At 40.6% G+C, this 22,712-nt stretch overlaps 1 long non-coding RNA gene across 2 annotated transcripts in view; it reads left to right on the top strand.

Moving 5' to 3' along the window:
• LOC310889163 overlaps positions 1-21,880 on the top strand; it is a 59,682-nt gene extending 37,802 nt beyond the window's left edge. Inside the window, exons 1-3 of one of the 2 annotated variants that reach the window (XR_014576414.1) lie at positions 4,048-4,146; positions 13,844-14,087; positions 20,265-21,880. This is a non-coding gene — a long non-coding RNA (uncharacterized lncRNA). Of the gene's footprint in view, positions 1-4,047; positions 4,147-13,843; positions 14,088-20,264 lie in introns of those variants that run through there. The other variant, XR_014576413.1, reaches the window with a different exon arrangement.
• The last annotated feature ends 832 nt before the right edge of the window (positions 21,881-22,712 follow it).

Genomic DNA, 22,712 nt, shown 5'->3' with positions numbered 1-22,712 from the left:
CTGAGTCCCATCCATAAGCTAATTCATCAACTGGAGAGCCAAGGAGTGATCAGCAAGACTCATTCACCTTTTAATAGTCCCATATGGCCAGTGCGAAAGTCTAATGGTGAGTGGAGACTAACAGTGGACTATCGTGGCCTGAACGAAGTCACGCCACCACTGAGTGCTGCAGTGCCGGACATGCTAGAACTCCAGTATGAACTGGAATCAAAGGCAGCCAAGTGGTATGCCACAATTGATATCGCTAATGCATTTTTCTCCATTCCTCTAGCAGCACAGTGCAGGCCACAGTTTGCTTTCACTTGGAGGGGAGTCCAATATACTTGGAATCGGCTGCCCCAGGGGTGGAAACACAGCCCTACCATTTGCCATGGACTGATCCAGTCTGCGCTGGAGCAGGGGGAAGCTCCTGAACACCTGCAGTACATCGATGACATCATTGTGTGGGGTGACACTGCAGAAGAAGTTTTCGAGAAAGGGAAGAAAATAGTCCAAATCCTTCTGAAGGCCGGTTTTGCCATAAAACAGAATAAAGTTAAAGGACCTGCACGAGAGATCCAGTTTTTAGGAATTAAATGGCAAGATGGACGTCGTCAAATCCCAATGGATGTGATCAACAAGATAACAGCTATGTCTCCACCAACTAGCAAAAAAGAAACACAAACTTTCCTAGGTGTCGTGGGGTTTTGGAGAATGCATATTCCAAATTACAGTCTGATTGTAAACCCGCTCTACCAAGTAACCCGTAAGAAGAATGCTTTTGAATGGGGCCCTGAGCAACGACAAGCCTTTGAACAAATTAAGCAGGAAATAGTTCATGCAGTAGCCCTCGGGCCAGTCCGAACAGGACCAGATGTAAAGAATGTGCTCTACACCGCAGCCGGAGAGAATGGTCCCACCTGGAGCCTCTGGCAGAAAGAACCTGGGGAAACTCGAGGTCGACCCCTGGGGTTTTGGAGTCGGGGATACAGAGGATCTGAAGCCCGCTATACTCCAACTGAAAAGGAGATATTGGCAGCATATGAAGGAGTTCGATCTGCTTCGGAAGTGGTCGGTACTGAAGCGCAGCTCCTCCTGGCACCCCGACTGCCGGTACTAGGCTGGATGTTCAAAGGAAGGGTCCTCTCTACACATCATGCAACTGATGCTACATGGAGCAAGTGGGTTGCACTGATTACTCAGCGGGCTCGAATAGGAAACCCCAGTCGCCCAGGAATCTTGGAGGTGATTATGGATTGGCCAGAAGGCAAATACTTTGGGATATCATCAGAGGAGGAGGTGGTTCGTGCTGAAGAAGCCCCACTGTACAACAAGCTACCGGAAAATGAGAAGAAATATGCCTTGTTCACTGACGGGTCCTGTCGTATTGTGGGAAAGCATCGGAGATGGAAAGCTGCTGTATGGAGTCCTACATGACGAGTTGCAGAAGCTGCTGAGGGAGAAGGTGAATCGAGTCAGTTTGCAGAAGTAAAAGCCATTCAGCTGGCTTTAGATATTGCTGAACGAGAAAAGTGGCCAGTTCTCTATCTCTATACTGATTCATGGATGGTAGCAAATGCCCTGTGGGGGTGGTTACAGCAATGGAAGCAGAACAACTGGCAGCGCAGGGGCAAGCCCATCTGGGCTGCGGCATTGTGGCAAGATATTGCTGCCCGGGTAGAGAACCTGGTTGTAAAGGTACGCCATGTAGATGCTCATGTGCCCAAGAATCGGGCTACTGAAGAACACCAAAACAACCAGCAGGTGGATCAGGCTGCTAAGATTGAAGTGGCTCAGGTGGACCTGGACTGGCAACATAAAGGTGAATTATTTATAGCCCGATGGGCCCATGACACCTCAGGCCATCAAGGTAGAGATGCAACCTACAGATGGGCTCGTGATCGAGGGGTGGACCTGACCATGGACACTATAGCACAGGTTATTCATGACTGTGAAACATGTGCTGCAATCAAGCAAGCCAAACGGTCAAAACCTCTTTGGTATGGAGGACGATGGCTGAAATATAAATATGGAGAGGCCTGGCAGATTGATTACATCACACTCCCTCAAACCCGCAACGGCAAGCGCCACGTACTTACAATGGTGGAAGCAACCACCGGATGGCTGGAAACATATCCTGTGCCCCATGCCACCGCCCGGAACACTATCCTGGGCCTTGAAAAGCAAGTCTTATGGCGACATGGCACCCCAGAGAGAATTGAGTCAGACAACGGGACTCATTTCCGAAACAACCTTATAGACACTTGGGCCAAAGAACATGGTATTGAGTGGGTGTATCACATCCCCTATCATGCACCAGCCTCTGGAAAAGTTGAACGATACAATGGACTGTTGAAGACTACACTGAAAGCAATGGGTGCTGGGACATTCAAAAATTGGGATACACATTTGGCAAAGGCCACCTGGTTAGTCAATACCAGGGGATCTGCCAACCGAGCTGGACCTGCCCAATCAAACCTGTTACGCACTGTAGAAGGGGATAAAGTTCCTGTAGTGCACGTAAGAAACATGCTGGGTAAAACAGTCTGGGCTACTCCTGCCTCAGGAAAAGGCAAACCCATTCGTGGAATTGCTTTTGCTCAGGGACCTGGATGCACTTGGTGGGTAATGCAAAAGAATGGGGAGGTCCGGTGTGTACCTCAAGGGGATTTGATACTGGGTGAGAATAGCCCATGAGTTGAATTGTAGTATGTTAATTATTATATAATAATGTATGTCATCACTACCATGATTGCTATATATCATAGATGAAAATGGTGATTAATTAGAATGTATTGGACAGAGTGTAACCTGAGCATGACATAAATGGTATGGAATAAGGGGTGGATATCTGTCCTGGTTCCAGTTAGGACAGAGTTAAGTAGCTCATAGTAGCTGGTAGGGTGCTATGTTTTGGATTAGGATGAGAAGAGCGCTGATAACATGCTGATGTTTTAATTGTTGCAGAGCAGTGTTTACACCAGGCCAAGGACTTTTCGGCTTCTCGCTCTGTCCTGCCAGCGAGCAGGCTGGGGGTGCAGCAGGAGCTGGGAGGGGACAGACCCAGGACAGCTGACCCAAACTGGCCAAAGGGGTATTCCATACCATCTGACGTCATGCTAAACAATATATAGGGGTGGCTGGCCGGGGTGGGGGGGCCGGCTGCTCCGGAATAGGCTGGGCATCGGTCAGCGGGTGGTGAGCAATTGCATTGTGCATCACTTGTTTTCTTACACATTATTATTGTTAATACTATTACCATTATCACTATTATTATTATTATTGTTATTATTATTTTCCTGTCTTAATAAACTGTCTTTATCTCAACTCACAGGCTTCACTTTCCCGTTTCTCTCCCCCATCCCAGAGAGGGAGGGGGGAGGGTGAGCGAACGGCTGTGTGGTGTTTAGCTGCCAGCCGGGTTAAACCACAACAGCATTCTTGGTCCATTGGTTTTGCAAACATGCAGTGAAATGTGATTAAAAAGTGTATTGGGAAGATCATATAAAGCAAGATGGCCATGGTATTCTGCTTTGAAAGAGCCACATGTTGTCTAGTCAGCAGTTCTGTATTATTGTATCTTTTAATGTACATGTTTTCTGAATTAAAAAGCAGGGGCACCAGCATAACCACAGCCCCTACATTAACAGTTCTGAACTTCCACAAAGACTTTAAATTTAACATTGTATTTAATGAAAATCAATAATCTTATACTAGTTCTGCACTGCAAACAAGTTCACTAAAGCTTCCATCGAGAAAACAATTTCATTTTAAATAATGCAGACAATATTCTTCTAGTTCTCATATAAGTTTTTTCAAATATATGCAGTAGGTATGCACATATGCAATTTTGTTTCCTGTCATAGCTATTCCTGGTAAGTCAAAAAAACCCTATGTTGTTTTCTGCCTGTTGTGCATAATTTTCTGTGGTGCTGATTTGTGGTATTTTGGACATGTCTGTGTTTACAGCTACCCCACTACTAAAGGATTTTTTAAATACAAAAAGTTTTATTTTATGAAGTTTTATTTCAAGAGTTTCAATTATTCTCTTTAATTATTCTTAACAGCTAAATAGTGTCTGAAAATCAATTCTATTAACAACCATAAAGGAGGAGAGAGATAAATCAAAACAATAATGAAAAGGGAAAAGCAAACAAACTTTACAAGGTAGTGTTTTTTTTTTTGGTTTTTTTTTTTTTTTTTCAGAAATTGTAATTTAGAGTCCTGCTTTCACTATATCGTAATGTTATATCAGATTTGCCCCTGTGATTTGCTCCAAAAACTTTGGCTTCAGTCATGAAATGGGATTAGAGCTGCAAAATCTAAGAAAAAAGAGCAAATTATGTGAATTTGATAATATCATTGCACAGTGCACACAGAAGTTTTATTACAGTGGATGAAAGCCATACATTTTCACTTATCACGTTTGTCACTGCTATTCCAGAGCACATTATGGTTGTGTGCTCCTATATTTGTGCTATAGATTTTGGAGAGACTGCAGTTATGGCAACTGTCCTGACTTATGCTAATGACCGTACTTGGAAGTCATCTTGTTTGTATCAGTGATTGTTCCAATAATAATTTGAATTATTGTAGGGAGATAAAGATATCCCCGAAGATATCCTCCTTCCAGCTGGATCTGTGAGGAGGAACAGACAGGTCTCTGCAAATGTATAAGAACAAATAGAGTAATTCACGTCCCCCACACTGATTAACAGCCTGACTTTTGGATTTTAAAGGAATTTGGCCCATATCATAAGTATACATCATGTAATAATTATGGAGTTATAACAACAAGGTTGACAAAAATGCCTGGTTTTTGACTTTTTTTTTTTAATTATTATTATAAAAAAGCGTGGGACAGATCACAGCTGCTCATGAAAATAAAAACATTCTCTGTGTTAAAGTGAAGACCGACCTTGTTAAAAATGGACCCTCAAGTTTTCAAGCGAGCATCAAGTACAGAAATATGGTTAAAAGTGGTCAGTGTCAATGTGGTAGCTAAATGCGTATTTGGAAAACATATCCACATGGGTAGTTCAAAATTATCCTGTAATATGTTTCATCATCAGTTCCAAAGTTGTGTTATGAATCCACCTGATTTTCTCCTAAATAAAAAAGTTAAAAAGATGGTTCACTGTTGCACTGAAAGCAAAGGATGTTTTGATGTCTGCATTGATGCTATGATGCTGGTGTGATGACCCCGTAGGAAAGGGAAGGCAGAAGAAAGACAAACCTCCATCAGAGAACTGAAGTCTGATTCTTGAGGGCAAGGGAAGAACTTCATTTAATTATTATTTCTCTTTTTATTGTATCAGAGGTGCTGGAAGGAAGATGGGAAAGAGGATGTTTCATAGAAATGCAAAATGAGAGATTTGGAGGGATTCAATAGTAGTTTAAATTGAAACACATCTCTGCTTACTTATGCACTCTATTAGAGCTATAAGCTCTGGTACTTTAGCCATAGCCCCTCAGCATAGTCAGTTGTTATATATACCTGGAATTAATTAGGAATGATGAATGCACAAATTACAAACTCAAAATTTCTGCAGAAGAACCCCACGTAAGTTGATTTGAAGTTAAGACTACAGCTGGTTTGCTTCGTTTGCCTGCCACTGCCAAATTTAAGAGACAGCTTTGCCCAGAAAAGCTTACTCAGCTTTTAGTGGCCCTGTAGGCCTACTGAAACTCGTTACAGTTTCAGTAATACACACAATTTAAGAACTGTCTGTGATTCAGTTTGAGTTACTTCCAGAAATTACCTGAACTGTTGTATGAAGTAACAGTGAAGATAATGAAAATCCTCCTTTTTTAAAAACCAGTTCTTGAGACTGCTAAACAATAATGCTCTTCTGGGTTCCAGAGGAAGTATACTTTTTTAAATCAGCTCCATTTCTTCATTAAACAATCACATTTTTTCCAAAAAGCGATGTATGACATCTCTAATACTGCGTTTTTTTGAATACCCACACCTCCGAATTAAGTATGCACATGTATAAATTATTATTATTATTACTATTATTGTTTTTGTTGTTGTTGTTATTATGTTGAAAAAAATAATAATAATGCAGATATTCCTGTAATCTTTACCATCTTTAATTGTCAGTTGCATTTCTGGTATGTTCTGGATTCCTGTACCAGGGACCTTGCTTTCACTCTGGGTTGAAAATGAGGCTTATTGTAGAAGGCAGTCATCTGGACCAGGCACAATTTACCTTTGGTTAACCCATTCAGACTCTTCCGAGCAACTTTCTTACCTTTTGTGTGTGAAGAGATGTGATCCAAAGGATTTGCTTCATGATTTTCCCAGGCACAAAAGTGAGGCTGATTGGCCTGAAGTTTCCTGTCATCCTTTTCTCCATTTATTGAAGTTGGTGTAAAATGTGCTTTCCTGTAGTCATTAGAGACCTCCATCAGACTTCTCAACTTTTAAAAGAATACAGTGGCATTGCAAGGACATCAGCCAGCTCTCAGCATGCTGAGTACAGCCAGTTGGGTCCCATGGATGTTTTGGTTGTGTTCTTACAAGCCATGCCCAATTTGACCTTCATCCACTACTGGTCCTTTTCTTCTTTCTTGAAACCTTTTGCTAAGCATAAAGTTCAGGGAGAGCTTGCTGGTGAGGACTGAGGTTAAGAAATCTGAGAGGCCATCTCTTCTACCTGTGTCCTCTGCCGCTAAATCACCCATCTCTTTCAGCAATGGGCCCACATTTTCCTTGCTCACCATTTTAAATTAATACAACAGCAGAAGCTCTAGTTGCCCTTAATATCTCTTACAAGCATCAAGTACAGCTAAGCTCTGACTTTGCTGACATCATCCCTTGGTGACCAGGCAATATTTCTGAATTGGTCCTTTGGGCCTGTGTCTTCTTCCCATTGCTGTATGCTGCGTTTTTGGGCTGGAGTTCTGCCATGAGTTCCCTGCTTAGTCAGGTGTATCTTCTAACAGGTCTGCTTGTTGGCCAGGGCATCAAAGTGATCATTCTTGTGCCTGGAGGATGCTGTCCTTAAAGGCCTGCCAGCTTACCTGAGCTACTTTGCCTTTTGGAGCTGCCTTCAGTGGATTCCATGTACCTGCTCCCACTGAATAAACCCAGCCCTGTTCACCTGAAGTCCTAGGTCTGTACTCTGCTTCTTGTCTTCCTCTCTCTCTGCAAGATCATGACCTTTGATCTTGACCATGATTACTTTGAGGTCACTACAGCCAAGACTGTCTTTTATTATCACCTACCCTGACAGTTCCTCCTTGTTTTTTACAAGAAGTATGTAACACTTGCACTGTGATCCCTGACATCTGTCCTGTTCCCCTCCGTCTCCACCCTCTGCTTTTCAACATGGTCCACAACTTGCTTACTCTGCTACGGGTCATTCTCTCCCTTCCCCGTTGCTTCTAGTTTACATCTATCCTTATCAGGACAAAGGGATCCCTTCGGGCAAAGGGATTTTTTTTTTGCTGTGTAAGGTGGTGTTCAAATTTTGAACAAAACACCACTGGGTCCCTTCCAGGCCAGCATCCATATTTTAAAGTATGACAAAAGAGGGCTGTCTTTCTCCCCAAACACATTCTTTGTTCCCCAGACTCAAGCTTTCCTCTCCACTTTTACAAGCCTGTGGATAACCTATTAACTCATGTGCTTGTACATCAGTGAGTGTTTTAGAGGTTCACCCTTCACCTGGCCTGGTAAGAAATCTTCTCTGCTACAAGCAACAGTGCATTTTATCTTAATTGTGATGTCCTATGTTCAGTCCCTGGTGTAGGCTGGGGAAAACAGCTATTTCACATTTATGTTCTAGTTAATTAATCTGTGCACACATTTTCTTCTTGACCTTTCTTAATTCCTGGGAATTTGATAGGTTTCTTATCTTGGTGACAAACACAATGCTCTTTTATACAGCTTCTAAAACTTTCATGAAAATTGATTTTATTTTATTTTTTTGTTCTTTTGAAAGCATTGATAAAGTCATGTCAAGTTGCTATCTTGGATTTATTATTTCACAAAATAAAATCTCTGGGCTATGGACGAGAGTCTGAAAGCTTTTTGGTAGCTGAAAAAAAGGGAATATTAAGCTAATGCACTATTAGATCTAGAATGCGATATCCATTTTTCATTGCAAGCAATCTGTGCTTCTTTTTTTTTTTTTCTTTTGTTTCTTTTTTTTTTTTTTTTCTGTCTGGTCCCAGAGAAAAGCCATAGCATCTGGCTGTTTTGAACTAAGACATCTTTATACTGCTTGAACAGTGTAGCAGAAGTTTTATGATGAATGTGAATATGAAGTAACTACTAGAAGATACCTAAGGTTCATAATAAACAACCTGTTACATTAATATTTTAATGACATAAAATTGCCTTTCTTTATAAATGATCATACAATGCTGAAAAAAAAATAATTTAACTTTGGCATTAGGAAAGAAGGGTGCAATGAAACCTTCTGCTACATATATAAAAATTTTTACAGGATTTTAAAAAATGATTTCTCTCCCTCTTCACTTCAAAGGTGAAAATAAAAAAAAAAAAAAAAGACAAAATCATGAATGAGAATTACCTCATCATTTGACATTTTAAGTTGAACACTGTTTCGCAACAACAGCAGACACTCCATGTGCCAGAATGTGAGCTCAATCCCTGTTGCATGAAACAAGGACTCATGTCAATGGCCACTGAGTCAGAAGAGCTGTTCTCAATTAGACTGGGATGGGCAAGGGATGGGGCTCACAGCATGACAGTGCTGTGTGCCTCCTTCCTGAAGGTTTGGGGACCTGTGCTCTAACAGCTTGTACCTGCCTAAATCACCCTAGAAATTCAACCATGTTTCCTCTTCCCTTTTTCCCACCTGCCTCATCTCTATAAAAATACATATGTTTGGCTACCTTTTCCACTAAATCTTGGCTTTACTGAATCTGCCACTAGTGTTCAGTTCTCTCAATACTGTCTGCTCTCACACTGAAACTGGAAAACATCATTGTTGTGTACTAAACTGGCACACTTTGTCCTTGATAAAAGATTATCCAAGAAGTACTAGAACTGCAGGCTCTCTCTCCCAAATAATCCTTTCCCCTTTCCAACTACTCTTTCTGAGTGAAAACCAGCTCTCTCAGGAGTGCTATCTTCAAAATGCTAACTGTATGCTCTTTGAATTAAAGGAGCTCAGAATCAATCCTCCCTCCCACCCTCCAAATGCCTGAGCAAGGCAAATTATCTAGGGTTTTTGTTTTGTCTTGTTTTGTTTTTCTTCTGTGCTTAGCCCACTAGCCTGGGTCACTGACAATTAATATCACAGCTTCTATGGACAAACAAGCCTACAGAAAGAGAAAGGAAGAGAAAGAAGCATGTTTCACTGGTTGCTTCAAAGACTTGTTGGACAGTGCAGGGGAGGGGAAAGAAGGCAAATATGTATGCTACCGTGTTTGTGAAAAAGAAACTAATGGTATATGTAATTCCTCTATTCTGTGCAGGGAGGGCGAGGCCAGAATCAATATTGGCTTTAGGTTAACTGAGCAGATGTTTCTCTTGGATTTTGTTAGTTGAGGACTGGTAAAAGCAAAGGATATATGAACTAGTGAACACACCAGTATGCTGTTGCTTGATTTAATGCAGCGAACTCCTTCACACCTGCAGATAATATCTGTACATTTCCAACAGCAAGAAAAGGACTGGGCTGCATTTCCCCGTTCGCTACCCTGTCATGTGAGAAGTCTACCCTTCATTTTAACTTACTCTGTCATAAAAGCTTCCTACAAAGACAATGTGGTTTCTGTTATTTGACAATAGTAAAGCCATAAGAAATATAAATAGCACCATCAAACTTCAGAAAATGTCAGGAAGCAAACGAGACATAGATACATTGCAAAGCTATATGAATACCTGACCTCATTCACTATCACATTGCTATTACATTCACTTTCAACATGAGTCTGGAACTGCAGCCCACCTACATCTACTTCAGCTCCAAAGCACCCCTTACATATGCAGAGCCAAGTGAGCTGTACTTGGTGCAATAGGGATTTAGGCTGACTGACATTTAGGAAGTGGATTCATAAGATTTATAAAGTATCTGGTCCTCCACATAAAGAGATGAAGGCAGACAATTTTTACATGAGAGGATGCAAAGCTCATAGTAGTAATTTTTACTTTCTGTTACAGCAGTTTAGGTCTAGGTAACCCCACAAAATCCATTGGAATTTAGTTTCCTTTTTATGCCTCAGAGAAAGTTTTCTTTTAAACAATGAATGCTGTAGCTGTATGTTGCAACCCTTACAGTCCCTTTCCAGAAGGATTAAGTGTTCTCTTCATGCAAAACTCAAAATGGGGCCAAAAAAAATGAGAGGAACACCACTCCTAAGAGCTGTGCCTGATGCAGCATTTCTGCACTATTTGTTGTGCTGTTAAAAATCCCTTCCCTTCAGATAGTGTAGGTTCCTCTATGGTGAGCCTCCTCTCGTCGCTAGATGTAATACCATCTTGAGCCAAGATCCCTGTTAGAAGTGGAGAAAGTAACTCTAACGCTAGAACTCATAATTGAGTTTGAGCCAATCTTGAGCAAAGATTTGGCTGTAGATGGATCAATGATTTAAACACGTTGTGGCTAATTATTTGCCTGTAGTATGAAAAACACTTCAGAAATTTCCATTTTTTTATTCTACAAACTCTCCAACAGCCAGACCCGAAGCCCAGTAAAACCCATAGGTTCCTTCAGCAGACTGCAGATTACATTCTGAATGCAGGCAGGTGTCTGCCTAGGGCAGTGAAATTTCTAGGTCCACTCTATTCACCTGGGATCTATGAAACGGGGTTAAAGAAGGAAAGAAGGCAGTTCTCCACTGACATTTTCCCATGATCCCAGCTGTGGGAAGAAGCAGATATAATGCTGTGACATTCACCCACGTCACACTGTGTCAGCCTGCTAAACTGGCACTTCATCCTTCCCCAGCTGTGTATTTTGCAATTATGTCTCTCAGTTGTCTTTTCAGGTAGGAAGGAATAGCTAACTTCAGGTCTAACAGCCTTTCCCAAACTGTTGCAATGAGCAATGAAAAACTCATTAAAACTAGTCAGCCCATTTCTCCCCCCACACACATATATGCACACTGGTGTGCTTCCCCATAGCATAGCTTTCTCTTGCTGTCTCAATTAATTAATTCTTTTGTTTTTCTCTTCCTATCAGGTGGACTGTTAGGTTATATTTATTCTGATTCAACTCAAAACATGATTCAAACATGAATCTGAAGGCAGAATAATCCCTGCTGGCAATAGAGAAGCACATTTGGATTCCTTCCCCTCATAAAAAATGGAGTAATGGTTTCAGGTTACTCTCAATGGATGCCATGTTTTGGAGGAAAAAAAAAACCTTTCCCTCAAAATATTTCATTTTTTTAGAAAAAAAAACGAGAAAATAATTTCAACAGAACCCTGTTGTATTTCTTTTATCAAAGAATAGGCAAACAGCTTTTCTTCAACAATGTACCCCCCTTTGTTTCTGTTATATTTTTTATTATTATTATTATTTTACAAGAATGCAGTTATTGTGTGTATATATATATTGTAGTATATTTAAAGTATAATATTTTGAACAGAAAGAAGAAATTAAATGAATCTATGAAGCATACTAAAATTCTTTGGTAAGATTTCAGCAAAAATTTGGAAGGGGAAAGGGTCATTGGAGCCCACTGCTCTCTACAGTTAACTACAAAAATGTTTAGATGTAGCATGAACATCCCTCAACGGATCATGTTCTTCCACGCCCTGCCTGCATCCAGTTCCTTCAGAACACCTTGTGGCTTTCGAAGTAAGAGTAGTTATCTCAAGTGGAAACCCAAAACTGAAGTGGGATTCTGCAAAATAAATAATTAAACAAACAAAAGCACCACCACTATCACCAAAAAAAAAAAATAATCCGTAAAATAAAAGCCCAACCCAGATACAGTAGCTCTGGTTCCTCACTTGAAGAAATATGTTATGCTTTAAAAATATACAGCCAACTCAAGGGCTGGTCCTGGACAGCTTCCAAAGATACTGGATGCTATTTTTAAAGCAGTTCCTTCCCCCTACACCCCACTGCTGTGTCACAGGACACTTCAACATTGATCTCAGGCCTATGAATATTTGATGAGAAATCACACAGCTTTTAAGAAAACCACACCCCTGGAGAAAAGCTGTTTCCTGAATGTCCATTATTCTTGTGTTCAAGTATGTATTGAACAGTTCTAAGACTCAGCACTTTTCTTTATCCTTTCCCCCCACACACACACCCCTGCAGAAACAATCCTTACAATATGGGATTGCAAAACAGATTTTTTTTGTTGTTGTTGTTCCTGTTTAAACTCTGAATAACTCCACCAATCAGGGCAGTTGTAATCTTCTGAATGTTCTTGTATTGTTTTCAGGGATTATGGTAGAAATGTCCCAAAAGTTCAAACAAATACACATGTCAAGCTTCACAGCTCTAGGATAAGAGATTTTATTATATATGCCACCAAATATTTAAGTAGTAAGCCAATATAAATACATACCTTATTTTCTTACATTTACACTGCAGCATTGGTTCTTTCTGTAGAGTAAACAGAAACCCTGTTTGTTCACTGCACCTTATCACCATATCATCAGTCATCAGAGAAGCCATTTGTTCTAAATGGCTGAAAGTACATGAGGTAATCACCTATGGCTCTCAAGCACCAGGCCTGATTTTCTCCCTCCAGTAGAAGTTTTCACCTGCTGACCCCTGTTTTGATGGCAACCAACAAAGTCCGATTCAGATCCAAAGGCAGAGGGGCCACAGGGTGCATGGTTCACAGAGACCTTGAAAAATTTCCTTTCACCTCTCCCACCCTGAAGCTGCAGTCAGCTCCATGTAGAAAAAAAAAAAACAAAAAAAAAAACACAATTACTTTACATGTTTCAAGACTGTAGGAACACAAAAGCTGCTATACAGAAGCTCCCCTGTCATCAGAGACACCGAAGCGGGCAAGGAAGCTACAGCAGCTCACTTTAAGAACTACATAACCTGAGGGGAGGAGGGCCTTCTGGAAAGGAAACTTAAGCCTTTCCCTGGTTTAGCCATCTTGGATACATTTTTAGGCACCTCCTCCCCAAAGATAGACACAAAATTGAAACGCTTTTTTGAGGGCCACAGTATGAAGAAGAATGAAAACACAGGGAATTTTGAAAGGGGTTGTGTTCTGCTCATGTTTAATTAGTTAATTCTTTTCCAAGCTGTGACGCACATGAGAAAGCTGAAGAAACACCCTCCAGTGAGCGCTGCATATGGCCGTTCATGTTTCATGTGAAAATGTCGTCCTATTTCCAGGGTCAGGACTCCCTGAATGCAGCAGACCACTTACCCCCTTCCACTACAAGCTGAAAACAAGCCTGCAACCCAGACAGCTGCTACACAGCGCACAGGCCACTTGTACCTATTTAAAGAGTGATCAGCTTCAGTTTTGAACATTGTTAGTCATTTACCACTGCTGTGGAGAACTCTGTGTGCTTATTTTAGCAGCATGGCCAATTAGAGATCAGCAACTTGCCTATCCATAGATGTAAATAAGCACAAATACGTTCATTAACAAAAGAACTCTCACTCATTTTTTATTAAAAAAATAATTTAGATGTCCCACTTTTTTTTTTTTTTTAAATTTGTTTAAATATTAAACCACTGTTGTATCCTCATAAGGAAAAAAAATAATAAAAGAAGAAACATTCTGTAGCTTTAAACCATTCTTGACTGTAAGCCAAAGAGAACCCTGTTGAAACAAATTGTTCCATCTTTGCAGAGAAAACAGTTAGGAGATGGAAAACTGGAGCTGTGCTCCAGTGACTGGTTTCTGTAACAGGCTGATGCTCATCGGTGCCATCTCTAAATCCCAGCAGGTGGATATGCACAGTTGCAGCACCTTCCAGTAGACAGCTGGCACCTCTGTTAAATATTTTGTGGCAATACGTGAGTGCAGAGATGACCACAAGAATGCACCACACATGCTGTGCTGAGGTCTGATTTAAATGTCTGAAGCCAAAAGAAGCTCCACGGAGACTGCTGAGGACACGCGCTGCATAAAGCAGCTTTTGACTACTCTGTGACTCAGAGGAAAACCCAGGACACTCATAAAATGTGGTAAGAACACTGCTAAAAATGGATTTCTGCACTCCCTCTTTCACTTTTCTTTCTTGGTCAGCTTGGCACAAGCTCCTCCTTCAAGCTCAGTGGAACCACTCCCTCTGTCCCAGGCCCTGAGTCCTGACACCAGACAATACCAGCATCTTTGCCTCCTTCTCAGCCCCAGTGGCAAAAATACCACTCACTAAGCTTACTTAAGTATGGGCTCAGTGGATCAGGACTCCAAGGTGCTGCACTAACAGTACCACACAGTGACCTGAAATGGGTGGAGCTAATTAGCAGCCCCATGGTGATTTCCATGCTAAAACCATCACCATACCAGGGCTGGGCTAGGGCAGAAGCTCCTCAGCAACCTGAGCTGCAGCTGTGAAAAAAGGAGATAAATGGGTACAGACCAGGATCCAGCTGCATACCCATGCCCTTAGCAATTCTTTATTCATTTGTTTTACACAGGATCTGTGGTATCCTTGAAAAACATTCTTAAGGTATGCATTATGTGGAATTTGGGGCTAATTCCCTATGAAAATTCAGGTCTACAGCTCATATCAGAAAGAAGCTGGCTATGTTTTTGCGTAGTCCTACAATACCTTCTACTGTGTGTAAGTAAAAGGAAGAAGCAAGAAGATCCAGACTAATCTTACTGCTCTCCTCCAGTTTATCCCTCCTCTCACAAAACCTACAGGTTGCAAAAAGCTCTGCGCAGTTTTCAGGGATGCTATCTAGCCTAGTCAAGCCCAAGCCACTACAGATAATTTGTGTTATAGCAATTGCGTGCCAAGGAACTTCCTCAGGGAGACAGTCAACAGCCAGCAAGGCACTCTACAAGGAAGGGATTACATCCTGGACCAAAAGTTTGCTTTCAACAGAGCACTCTTCTCACGCTTACGTTATAGCAGAAACAACTGTTGTGCTTCAGCCACTCCCTCTAAGTGCAATTGCTCCATACTCGCTTCTCACTCTGAGGTAAGCAGGAACATATGCTAAAGAGCTACACGGGCCTTTTCATCGTAGCTGAATAAGGGCTACAAATTCTCATGAATTAGCACAGAAACAGTTTGGCTTTTACTTGGGTCTACAGTGGTACCATCAGTGAACTGAAATGTGCACTCAGGCCTAGGTGCTAATCATCTAACCTATTTCTTAGTGACACATAGCTAAGTAGCTTCAGACTCCTTTCTTTCTTTCCTTCTTGAGCCATTTATTTTTTTGTCCTTAAATCTGAACTACTGCTTGCTCTGCTCATGTTCAATTCTGTATTTAGACTGCTGAATGACAAACAGAAGAGGGAATGAAGGAACAAACTCAGGTGACACTTAATATCTAGATATGCTTTTGCCATGCATGTGACAGAGGAAAATGAAATTCCAAGAATCAGTGAATATAAGCCAGTGATATATATTGCTTTGATCCCCACATACAAGCCTTGAATTAAACACTCCCAGGTTATTCCCATTACTGAAAATACTCTCCCTGAAGAAATCAAATTTTTGAGGCCTAAAGGTAAAACATCCCAACTGCAGTGAACTTTGTTTAGTCCAAGCGACTGTGCATTTGTTTTTCTCAGGAAAGCAAAACTTCTGTAGGTTAATTATTCATAACTTGAAGTAAGGATTCCTCTCCACTAAGTATCATTAATGTCCACTGTAAAAGCAGTATGATCACGGTACATTAAGTTTTTAGCTACATCTCAGACATTGTTTTCTCTTTCCAAAAAGGGTTCTCTGACTGTAGCAGTAATATATTTTCAAAGTTTTCCTTAGCATAGTCACAGCATACCTCAAACCCTATTTTCAGCCAAAGAAACGGAGGAAACTGCTATATACCAGTGGTACGTGGATTTTTTTTTTCCTCATCACCACCAAAACTATTTGCAGACCATAACTAACTTACAAGTCTAGCACACAATATTAAAGAGCCAATGTAAAAATATCGAAAATGGTAGAAGGCCAGATTGTGAATTCTATGGATTTTCACCAGCTGAAGATGTAATATACATTCAATATGTATTGCAGTCTGTTTATTTATCTAAGATAGGTTACAGCTTGACATAACCTTGCCAAGAATGTCAAGTGATGGAATCCAAATATTTTGACTGTGGTGATTAGACCACTAACATATCCTCTCTTTCTAATAGTTTCTTAAGTTTCACTTTATTAAATATGTACTGCAGGGAATAATCCTGCATTGGCAATGGAAGTGACATGAAGAACTATTACTTCAAGAACCCATTCATCTCACGTTACCATGATTCCAAATTGATATCATTTTAATCTATTGGACAGTGCAAACTATAGCTGATAATGGTAAACCTTGTGTTATTTTTCAGTGGGGCCAAAAGCCAATCAACCAAAATTCTTCCCCAAAATGACTCTATAACTTAGTTACAAATCTTTGGGGAAAATGAAGAACAAAAAGAGAAAGAAAGGGGTTTATGAAGTACACACTAACAGCCACCATCTCGGAACAATGATTCTGCAAATGGACATTGCTTTACCTAATCACTGGAGATTTTCCTACTATCTGATGAATATAGCCCTTTGCCCTTCCAAATTTCTGGTAGTGTATTAATGCATCAGAAAGAGAGGAACCATGCATTCAATGCCTGTCTTTCCTGATCAATAGAGGTTTGCAAAATTGATCTGTCAGAAGCACGGTCTCTCCACTAGTGACATATATTTATGCTCTGCTATATTTAGGTTTTAGAAGCAGGAGTTTTCAATACTGTGGCTTAATTCACCTGTTGCTAATAAAATACCCATTATGATCCAAAGAACATTTAGCCTTCTATGTATAGCTAGACTTGAGTCAGCTCAGGTTTTACAATCAAAAATGAACATTTTTCCACTGTCAATGAACATTTCCCCAAGTTTACACTCACCTCAAATTATGGTTTTACTTCCTATGAGCAAACTTTTCCAAGGCAGAAGTGTAATTATGGTTGCAGAATTCAAAATGTTCTTGCTAGCATCTTCTTTGACCAAGCAAAGGAAGAATTTGGTCAAAGCTTGCAATTACTGGCTAATTATCATTTCAACTTTTATGTATTTAATCTTGTTACACAGAAGATCTTCCTGACTTTCACACAAGATATAAATAGTTAGCTCATCAACTTCAAGCTTCGAGAGACTGTGGCCTGTTTTCAGATGTGCTAAGCCACTGGCTATTCCTACTGACATCTAGTAGTTAACACTGGTTACTTAACTCTATTGGGAAAAATGTCTGTTTATTTGGGTAGTTTAGTGAGGATTTAAATGCCAAATTTTGCATTTTACTTAGCCAAAAGTCTTACAATCAATGAACTACAGCAATATTCCTGCCAATTCTCCTTTGGAGACACAGATGAAAAGAGAAAGCTGTTTTTGTAAAGCAGCTGCCTGGGGATTACTTTGGGGGTGCCATTTTTTGTTTGTTTGTTTGTTTGTTTTTTTTGTTGTTGTAGCTGTTGTTTCGCTTTGTTTTACATATGTACATGCAAAAAATACTAGTCCACTGGAATCTCGTGAAACAGACCGCGATCATTCCTTCTTGGTGCAGTGCCAAAAAATTCCAGAGGTCTGCAGTGAAAACACTTTGTGCACCATGTAACTGCTCCTTCAGAAGGAAACGTGCATCTTCCTACAAGTACTCTCTGCCAAAGGCAGTGTATCCAGAGAAAGACTAGACACTCCCTGTGGCCTTCATGCAATATACAGCAGCTTCTTGGAGCCATATATGATAACATCATCTCCCCTCGTGGCACCTGGCTCCCTGAAGAGCTCTTTGCTGGAGACCTGCCCCACTGGCAGATCAGATACAGAGTTCCTAACATTTCCTTCTCCAGAGCAACTGCACAGAATTACATCCTGTGGTTTCCTGCAAGGGTGACTATGTTAATGCCAAAGCTAATTTCACATCCTACAGCAGAGAAAATTATTAATACTATCCCATTATGGCCATAAATAGGGTCAGTTTTGAGGGGGGAAGGTTTGTATTCTTTTTTCCTTTTCCTATTATTTTTTCCTTTTCTACACTGATTTTCTTTTGGATCTTCCACTTGAAAATTCAGAGATATGTATGTATGAAGAAAGTCAAGACAAAGAAATTATATGTCAGACAAAAGAAATTGGAAAAAATACTTTCTCTTGCCACTTATGACATGTCAAAGAAAATGCTCTAAACAGAAAAACATGATAGTATTTTATCCCCAGAATTACTGAAACTCTTTTTGCTTATTTCCACAGAATAAAATGGGAAGACCTGTCTGCCTGTACACATGCCATGCCATAGTCCACGTTTCACTGGAAGTTTCATGACTGAGTTATGTGCCTTTTGGGAAAGTGTAGCAAAGAGATTAAAAAGCAGGCAGCACTGAGCATGACAGCATTAGCAGGGCTAAATGTAGCACAAAGATCATGATATCAGATGAGTTCACATTTAGCCACTGATCAGAGTGAAACCCTGCCTTTCTTCCTGGGAGCCAGCACCTCTGTAGCAGAGCGATGCAGGCCAGGCTGAGCAAATGCACCCTGTGCTGGGCAGTACTGTTCCCAACCAGAAAGAGCACGTCATCATTGCTTTTCATCTCTCTGTGCATTTGCTGTAGCCTATAATGCTATTTTTTCAAGGGAAGGAAAGCTTCCAAGTTTTTCTGATCTGCAAGCTGCCTCATGCTTAATACTTTGAAAACCTGAGGGCTCCTGGTAGAGATGGTGAAAAGCAGAAACCAATTTTCATGTTGGCTCATTTTCGAGGCTCCCCTGAAAAGAGCAGAGCACTGATTATTTTTGTTTATGTTTACTTTCTCCTCTGTAAACAGATAATTTACTGCTGTTTACAATGAAGGTTTAGATCAAGTCATGAGAAGCTAATAGCAGCTAGTTAGATTTACATAAAAATAATATGCATTCACACATAAAACTAGAGTCAGTTCACTGCAACCCTGTATCAGTCAATATGTTTAAAAAGCATATTAATTTCAATGAAAAACTCTGCTTTTCAGTTTGACTAAACCAATATAGTTTTCTATTCTGTATAAGTCAATTTTCCAAGTCAAATTTTAAACAAGGATAAAAATGCATAGCATGATTTTGAATTTTCAGCCAAGTTCTTCATTCTTTTCTGGTGCAATAAAGATATAAAGATCCAATGACAACATATAGTATTCTGGAAGCAGATAGTAACAGGTGTAGAAGTAACAGGTAGTAAAAGTAAATAAGTATTAAAAGCCATGAAAGTAGTAACTAAATTTTGCCTCAAATATTAAAAAGCTAAAAGTGTGTTTTATTGTTCTGGGTTTTATTCCATATGTATCTCATTCAACTTTTGAATTATGTTTCCCTCAGATGAACTTAGTCAAAAAAAAAAGAAAAGGAAGATCTTAAAGATTAGCTCATACTGTATAGTCTGAAATGGAAACAAGCTAATACTTAATTAACCTGGTATGTTCAGATGAAAGAGTTTTTGTCTATAATCTTGAAGCAATATTGGTTACCATACCACTCCTTCATAAATGAAATGTATTTAAGCATCTCAAAACTCCACACAGCACAATAGCTTTTTCTTCCTGAATGTTTTCAAACTTTTCCTATAGAGTAAATTACATCCTTTTCAAGAGATAGCTGTCGCTAGTGGAAGGGCAGTTGATTGCTTTTCATTCCATAAATGACCAGGTTATATCTTTGTGTCAACCACAGTCATTGACTTGGAATGACATACAAGAGTTCTTGTTATATAGGTAGTATTTTCCATTAAATAGAAGTTTTTTGGGGGGTATGGGAGGAGAAAAACTGTTTCACCAGCTCTGCTGGAAGCCTCTACGGCTATAACAGGTGGAAGCAGGAAACAGGGCCAGAATTATTTCATTCACCAGGCTCTCAGAAGAGTCCCAAGAACTGTTTCCTCAACGACTACAAATAATCTAGGTCTGCTGAACATGTGTATACCACTAATACAGGTGACTCAGAGCTGGCTTAGTCTGGGGAAGCACACAGAAGTGTAACAGAGTTACCCAGCTGAACCATATTCTTTGGAATGCAACTCCCATACAAGCTTGCCCTACTTTTTCATGAAACATGCAGTCTATAATTAGCCTCTGTCTGCCAAGAAACTTTGAAGAAAGTTCTATTAATACCTCCTTTTCCACCTGACCACTTTGTCCATACGTACAATGAGTTGTTTTTATGTGTTTCCATGCAGAAAGAACAAACATTATCGCAACTTGTCTGAAGAGACTCTCTTTAGAGGAAGGCAAGAGGCAAACAAAGAACAGAAGAAAAAATCCTATTGGAGAGTACAGAGGGTACAGACTTGTGTGAACAGTGAACATCTTGTGCCTAACCAAAGGGACAGATGCTCCCCTGAGACTTCATTCAGTCTGAGCTGCCATGGACAAAATCCCAGAATCACAGCAAAAACATCAATGCAAACACCATGGCTACAGGTCCCACAGGACAAATTCATCTGCATGCTTTTGAACAAGATGGAGCAGACCCAGAAGCAAAGTAGCACCACCTTGTAGAGACATGCTTTTTTTATAATGAGCAAACGGATCAAGAATAGTTAGAAAAGATAAGTGGCTTAGCATGTTAACTGCCTCCCCAGGAGAGTGCAATTAGTGTCTCCTTTGGGTTTCTAAAGGCACGAGTCTCCTCTTAGTTGCATTTGTAAACTCAGTTGCTGCTCTGTACATCTTCAAGGTACTCAGCACTCTGCAGTGCCCTCAGCTTATCTCTATTGGCTTTGCATCTGACTGTAAATTCCACCAGGGAATAAGCTCCGTACACATGCCAGGTTAATATAAACTGATATGAAACTGAAACAGTTCAAAAGTTTCTAATTTTAGCTCCTGAACCTACCAAAATGATACACTAAACAAAGCTTTTGCTTAAAGAACACCAAATGCTAAGCACTACACATTTATGATCCCCAAATACTCCTGAGTGATAAAAGAAGCAAAGGCACTTTCAGATTTTGGTAATGGCGTTCTACAATGGCCACAGGTCATTAACTTTTCAGGTCAAGAGCCCAGAGCTACATATGCAGCTTTTAAAGCACACAGAAGTGTTGCCTTGAAACAGGCCAGGAAGAAAGCTTTTCTGGTGTAGGGTGGTGGGAAAGGTCTGCCCAGTAATCAGGGCTAAGAAGACATGGTGAAGACTATCAAGTAGGTACAGAGAATGTAATTGCAGTGTTACAGACTTGTCAAGTGGAGGAAAATAAAAGTTTTCAGGTCACTGGCTTCTCCATCCAGTCCTTTCAGGTAAACAACCTGCACCAAGGCTTTCTCTGTCCTTTGCCCATGTCTCCTTTTTTCCCCTTCCTTCTTCTCCAGCTGGTACTTCAATTCCCAGGCCTGTATTCACTTCACAGCATTGTTCCATATCTCATCCTGCCTTTTATCTGCTGTGTTTCTCCTCACTTACACTTTATAAAAATATTTATTTATAGTTCCCTCCTCCCAACAAATTCTCCTTTCTTTCTAAACTGCTCTCCATAATTTACATCACATTTGATACCTACACACTGTTCTCTCCCTTCCTTCCTCACTCCCTGCCTCTCTGTTTCATCTGTCCTGATGATGGACTGTGAACTGTTAAAGACCATTTAGGACTTCGTGCCATTCAGGCCTCCTATTCACAGTCATATAATAAAAATTGTTACAAGCAAGCACTGATGTCTTCACTGTCCACAGGTCTGTCTGTTACTTTACCAGAAAAATGAATCTTGGCTGTATGCTAAAGACGCGCCTTTAACTCACACCTTTTCTATTTTTACCCTCATATTTTTACCTTCCAGACTATGGACAGCCTTGCAACGACAACATCTAGTGATACAGTCCATGTAATTATTTCACAGGGGCCAGAAACTCCTCCGCCATCCAATACAATCCTCTATCTGGTTCAGCCTGCTGGCTGAAAGGGCAACTATCCAGCTGCCTGCACTAAGACCACAGGAAGATATCTGAGGACCAGATCTGGTTGCTTTTCCTCCAAACTTCAGCAAGGTGGGAGAGGCACCTGACCTAGGCCCTCCCTGTTCTCTTCAAGTGCAGGGAAGTCCTGAATGTATTGCAGCATCACACACCACCTTTCCAAAGGTGCATGTACTGCTGTAGGCATGAAAACTGTTCTTGGTACTTGCTTTGAGTGTGGGAAAGACATTCAGACCTCCAGCTTGCAATATATATGTGCTAAGAGCATTACAAAATCCATAGGAGAAAATTATTTTGTGACCTTCATGGTAGTGTACAAATGGGAGACATTGGATGCTGAATTTATGGGAGGCCTCCAGAGATCTTTTAGACCCAGGAGTCTAACTGGCAGCTGCATTTCTCACTCCAGTCCTCCCAGTTTGGCTGAGGCACTGCAGAGCCTCCGTACTCCATGCTGTATCTATAGGACAGCAGAGGGAGAGGGAGGGAAAAACCACTGGCTAGGGACCAGTGTACTCCCTGTGTAGTTCAGCAACATGACCGTGAGACAATGGTTAACATGGTTGCTGATTTCCAGCTTGTGATTTAATTCCATAGCATATCAAAGAGTTACCCAACTTTCACCAGTTTTGCTGAGTATATGCTAGATCTCCACATCATCGTTCATTCTCTATTGGCAGGATTATAACATGTCTCTGGATAACATTCCTAGG

Source organism: Anser anser (genome assembly GCF_964211835.1).
Source record: "Anser anser genome assembly, chromosome: Z".
NCBI classification, from domain to species: domain Eukaryota; kingdom Metazoa; phylum Chordata; class Aves; order Anseriformes; family Anatidae; genus Anser; species Anser anser.
Note: the sequence above shows the minus strand (reverse complement) of the source record. Positions and strands in the feature narration are given on the sequence as shown.